We start from the raw sequence: 6000 nt of genomic DNA, 5'->3' as shown, positions 1-6000 counted from the left end.
ACACAAAAAACTCTAAATGAACACAGAAAAACACAGATCCTGACAGGAAATAGCTGCAAGTAAAGTACAAACAGGATCTTTCCCAAAAGCAAATGGCTTTTTGGCTTCGTTTTGTGTTTACGTTATAAGTTTGTAACTTCAGAAAACAAAAGGGAAAGAAAAACATCTTGTTCTCATCTTGAGATGCTACATTATTTCAACAAGAAACATGCATCTGCAAAGAAAGTTTGACAGAGCTTGCCCTCCGTTGTATAAAGACACTCAGACTTTTACTTGTGCGTTCATGTGAAAAGGTGCTTTACGCCTCATTAGGCATGTGTCCAAGTCAAAGACAAACAGGCTTATATAGAAGATGAACCAACGGTGCTAAATGAGACCCCTGGCTTTGGCTTCTTGTACAAATGGAGAGGTGTGAAGAAGGTGAACATTATTATGTTACAAGAAAAGCACCGTTGCTGTGATGAAGACAGGAGCGAGTCTCGACAGAAGTATCAGAAAGTGTCGCTAACAGAAGGCTTCTTCACCGGTAAAGAGTGTTTCTTCACTGTTGTGCAAAGGACCAAATATTTGTACAGTCTCAGACGTTTAAGGGACTTCTCGACAAATTGTTTCATATTGTTGAGTCTAAATTTCAAAGGAATATTTTTTTCAAAGAAAATGAATCACTTTGTTTTCCATGGAAATCTGTGAGATTAACAGTAAGTAAAATGAATGCATGAATCCTGCAAAGAATAAATTAAAAGACCGTGGCACTAACGACAATGGGCTCTTTGCACCTCAGCTTCCGCGTTCGGGGAAAAGCGGCTCAATCTTTTCCGATCTATTGAAAAAGGCTCTTTACACTGGGCGTCTGAAGGGCTTGTCCAAGGTAACAATTAATGATGTACATCGATCCGAAGCCCCGACAATAAGCTGGAGAAAGGTTTTAAGATGTTCGCCTCGTTATACACAGATACGAAGGTGAGTTTTACTTTCTTTAAACTTTGTGGCTAACATTAGCTTTAGCTTATGCTAGACATTTTTCTTGTAAAAATGTGCTATCTAAGTATCTAAACATTTTTCATCCATTCTAACGGACAATGTTTTTACCTTATGTTCAAGTATATTACCTGCGTTTATTGTCGTTAGTGTCAGAGACCAAGTAACGGGGATTTTACTGTTCAGGCTTTTTGCTTCTGAAGCACAACAAGCCCATAGCTTAACATTAGCTCTGGTGTCGGAGTTCTAGTTCAGCTGACTGTTCAGGTTCAAAGTTGTTGCGTTTAGAAAAATATGGCCGTGTTCCTTAAGGTCTCCGTGTTATTTCGCTTTATTAGTTTTGCATGTTTCTTGTGAAGCAGGATGGTGTTTACAGCGGTTTGTACAGGCGGATCAGTAGCTCGGCTGTCTGGCTCTGGTCTGCTCTCTGGTTCCCATAAACTCTTTCAGGCTGAATACAGAAGTGATTCCATGGAAATAACACAGGAGGCTCCTTTACCTTCTTCTTTAGGCTGACGAAGTTGATCCGGAGTGAAGTGAAGGCTGTAAACTTTGCTGTGCTGCGTTAGCTTTAACTGGTAGCTACGAATATTTACAAGCCACCATGTTCTTAATTCAGGATCGTTTGGAAATCCATGAAAACTTAAAAGCCCATTATATTAGGAAGACAGCAATGTTCATAGTATTGTTTTATTTGCGTCTGAAATAAGACTGTGTCTTTTCTAGTTGTCATGGTAACTCAAGCGAAAAAAGAGAGCGTATTTGGGTTGTGACGTCAGCGCAGCAGGTGCAAAGAGCCCATTGGTATATTGATCTTGTAGCCAGAGAAACTGTAATCTGTTTTGGATTCTTTAAACTGGACTGCAAACATTTGTTTTTGTTTTATATTGGCAATAAAAATAAAGGTTTCAAGAGCAGAGCTAATGGTGCATTTGAAATCCATGAAGGCTATGTGTTCCTCTGTTTGATCAATTACTATTTAATAAGAGAGTTAGTTTTAGTTTCACTGAGTTTTCATCATTATTTTTCTTTCTATGAAACTTTAACTGTTTAAAGTTTCCTCATCCTTTTCCTTCTTAAAAAAACTTTCATTTTCCCCTTTCTTGTGTTTCACATTCCTGTCTGTTACTTGTTTTCCTTTATGACTTTTGTTCCTGTTTTTAGATATTTCTTTTATTATATTCATCTACTTATTCCTGTATTTATTTATTTAGTTTTTCATTTAGTCATCTATTTATTTGCCAACACACTGTTATCACAATCTTCTGTTTCCTTAATTTCTTGGCTCTTTCTTTAGTTTTTATTTTATCCTATAGTTCTAGTTCTATTTTAGTATTTAATTAACCTTTTAACCTGTACTTTACGATCCATTTATTCAGATATTTTGTATTTTATCAGGGTCCTGCCCTTCAACACACTCCCAATATTTTCACTGCTGTTAATCTTTTGATTTACATTTACTGTTGAAATATAAAGCAGTAATTCGTTCAATGGTTGCTATGCCGCCATCTGCTGTGTATTCTCCAGTACTGCAGTTATTTTTCTACCATTCCGGACAATTTAAATGAATTCATTTATAAAAGAAATTAAACGAACACATATTGAAACACTTCTCTCCACTTCCTGCTATTTCTACCCATTTTAAACAATTTAGACCAGTTTGTCAACACCTAGGCTGTTCTAAAAACTGGTTTCTTTTTTATAGTGGGTAACAATTAAAAATACCGATTGTGGTAATCCTTTCTTGGACTCTTACGAGTGGAGGATTCTTGCCTCTGCATCCACAATTGGTTTGCTCCTTCCAAACCCGCTACTTTAAATGAGATAAAATACCTAAAGGTGTTTATACCTCCAATCACACTTCAGTTCCGGAGCTGAAGCGTCTTCACGCAGGACTCCGCCGCCCTGTTTTTTTACGGAATGAAACGTTTAAGACGGATTTAAGCGGCTGCTCGCTGGACTCCGCCATCCAATTATCACCACAACCGCATAAAGTTAAAGCCGTTTAGTTTCAGCTGTTAGAGCCCAGGATTCACAGCGTTTCTTACACGGGATTTCTTTTAACGCGAACGCGATCAACTCATTCACGCTTTTCTTTTAAAAGACAATTTTCTCTCAGTTGTCTCTCCCCTTCCACGGAGTCCCGTCAAGCGTCAGATTCCAGCTGATAAACCAAATACCAGTCCCGGAAAAGGATCTCTAAACTCATTCTCAAACTGAAAAAGAAGAGAGAGACAAGTGAGTTTTAGATTTACTTGCAAGGAGAACGGACAGCAGCGTGCTTTAGTTACAATCTACCCGCTCTAAAACAGCTCCTCCCAGAGACTTTCTTTTTATTTCCTTAGGGCGGTCCTAGTTACAGAGCCTATTCAGGGGTCTCAATCAATCAATCAATCAATCAAATTTTATTTGTATAGCACATTTCAGCAGCAAGACATTTCAAAGTGCTTTACATCATTACAAACACAGAAACACAATGCAACATAGAATCAATAATCAAAGCAAAGCATTAAGTCAAGTTCCATCCATAAATTTGTAATTGATTACATTTCAAATACAATTCTAAACAGGTGGGTTTTTAGTTGAGATTTAAAAGAAGTCAGTGTTTCAGCTGTTTTACAGTTTTCTGGAAGTTTGTTCCAAATTTGTGGTGCATAGATGCTGAAAGCTGCTTCTCCTCGTTTGGTTCTGGTTCTGGGGATGCAGAGCCGACCAGAACCGGAAGACCTGAGAGGTCTGGAGGGTTGATACAACAACAGCAGATCTTTAATGTATTGTGGTTCTAAGCCGTTCAGTGATTTATAAACTAACAACAGTATTTTAAAGTCTATTCTTTGAGCTACAGGGAGCCAGTGGAGGGACTTTAACTCCAGTTCTCGAGGGCCGCAGTCCTGCACCTTTTAGATGTGCCTCTGCTGCACCACACCTGAACAGAATAATTAGGTCATTAAGGCTCTGGAAAACTGATCTACACAAGGAGGAGGTCATTAAGTCATTTCAATCCAGTGTTTTGTACCTCTGGCACATCTAAAAACTGCAGGACTGCGGCCCTCGAGGCCTGGAGTTTGAGACCCCTGGATTTGGTTATCTTGAGTTAATCACAGCTGCTTCTTCTGTTCTCTTGAGTCACAGGTGTGTTGCACCTGCAAGCTGCCGTAATGCAAAATTCAGAGTTCTTGTTTATTTCCTTCTGTAGAAACGATGCAGGAACTGATGAACCCACAGAACAAGGAGGTGTCTTGTGCATCCCTGTCTCATGTACCGTTCCTCTGTTTCTGGTTCATAAACTTCGACCCTTAATTATCCGTCAGTCATCACTCTTGCTGCAGACCATCTGGTGTCAGCTTCCAGTTTGACCCGTTTAGATGTCTTCCTGCAAGCATCTCTCACTAGGCACAAATTCCAAAAGCAAACAAGAGTATTTATATTTGTAATTCATTTAAATCATCACTATCCCACAAACATCCTGTTTCCAGCAACCCAAAATACCCTTTACTGTTAAAAAAAAACCCAGGGTGGCACCCAATACGCCACCGTTGAATCGTACAAATGCATAAAAATTCTCGCTACTTTCTGACATACTGATAGTTCCTCTTCCTGGATATGTACCCTGACTGGTTCTTCCCTTTGTTGGACATCTTCGCTTTTTTCTGCCACCCTGGATTTGATCCTATCATTTTTAATCTTCAGCGCTACAATCTCTTTATGTAACTCTTCATTTTCTGTCTCTAGCCACTCGAGTTTTTCTGTTTTTTCTATTAAATCGTCCTCTAAAGTGTATCTCAGTTTTTTCTGTTCGTCTTCCAGTGTATATTTTATTCTTAACTGGTCTTCATAATCACAACTTAGTTGGCGTACACTTGCATTTACTTCCGCCAGGTCCAGATGAATTTTTCTGATTTGTTTCTTGTAATAGTCATTCGTATTTACAAGTATGTTATTTTCCTTTTTCCAGTTGTGTGTGTTGTTTGTTCTGTTTAGTTGCTCCAGTTTAATCTTCAGACTTTCCACAGTTTTCTGAAGCTCTTTGTTCTCCTCCGCCAGCTTGCTGCGGTTCTTCTGCAAATTGTTAATTTTTGCCAACAAAAATTGTTCTTCTTCCATCTTTGCTCTCTGGTTCAGACTGCAAATGAATTTCTCTGTGGAACCTGGGAATACAAAGGCAGCCGCCAGTGATGTCATAGACATGATGAGTGACATCACTGTGACATCAAAGCCACAAGAAGTCTGTTGGGTGTGGGGGAGGGGGGATGTTTTTTTTTTTAAACTTTATTCACAGACACACTGCACAACGACAGAGTGAAACATTTGTTCTGCCTCCAGAGAAAAACAAATTCAGATAAATATATTCAAGATGAAGAAAAAGCTACGGGGCTTCGGTTCCCAACTGTTCATTCAAAGCAGTACAGAGTTCAATTGTTTTAATAGCTATTTTTTGTCTTTGATAGTCTGGATATAAAACTTAAGTTCATTGTAAAATGCAGCAAAGCACGGCTTCCCCTACCTGGAACAATGAATATGATATTTAAATAGTGACAATAAAGGATTTATGAGAAACTCTGAACTGTTGAACTTTTAGTGAGGCCAAGTAAGACATCTTCCTATAACAGCATAAATTGAGCTTCTATGTTGTTGTGGATAAAGTCACACCGATTCTGCCAAAAAGCACCAAAGGGACAAAACAAGTGGACAGCAGTTTAAGGATAAGAATCACAACACGTACAAGTTGCATCAAATTCTTTCTTGAATATAGAGTTCTCATAAAAGTATTAGTGCAAACATCTGCGATAGCTTTTCATTTTAAACGGGTCGGATATTCTGATGAAGTGATATTTTAGTGTTTGTCATGTAAATTGTTCCAATGCTATGCTAAGCACAACCTCTAAGCTTCCACTTCAGTCTCGTCACATAAAGAAATGAGTGATAAGAAATCATATTTAACATTAACTGCTATAGTTTTCGGTTTGTAAACATCCCGGTAAAAGTTTTAGACACGTAGCGCCGACATGCAGCTACCGACTT

This window comes from Xiphophorus maculatus, chromosome 4, assembly GCF_002775205.1.
Source record: "Xiphophorus maculatus strain JP 163 A chromosome 4, X_maculatus-5.0-male, whole genome shotgun sequence".
Classification (NCBI taxonomy): Eukaryota; Metazoa; Chordata; class Actinopteri; order Cyprinodontiformes; family Poeciliidae; genus Xiphophorus; species Xiphophorus maculatus.
This window is presented reverse-complemented; position numbering follows the sequence as displayed.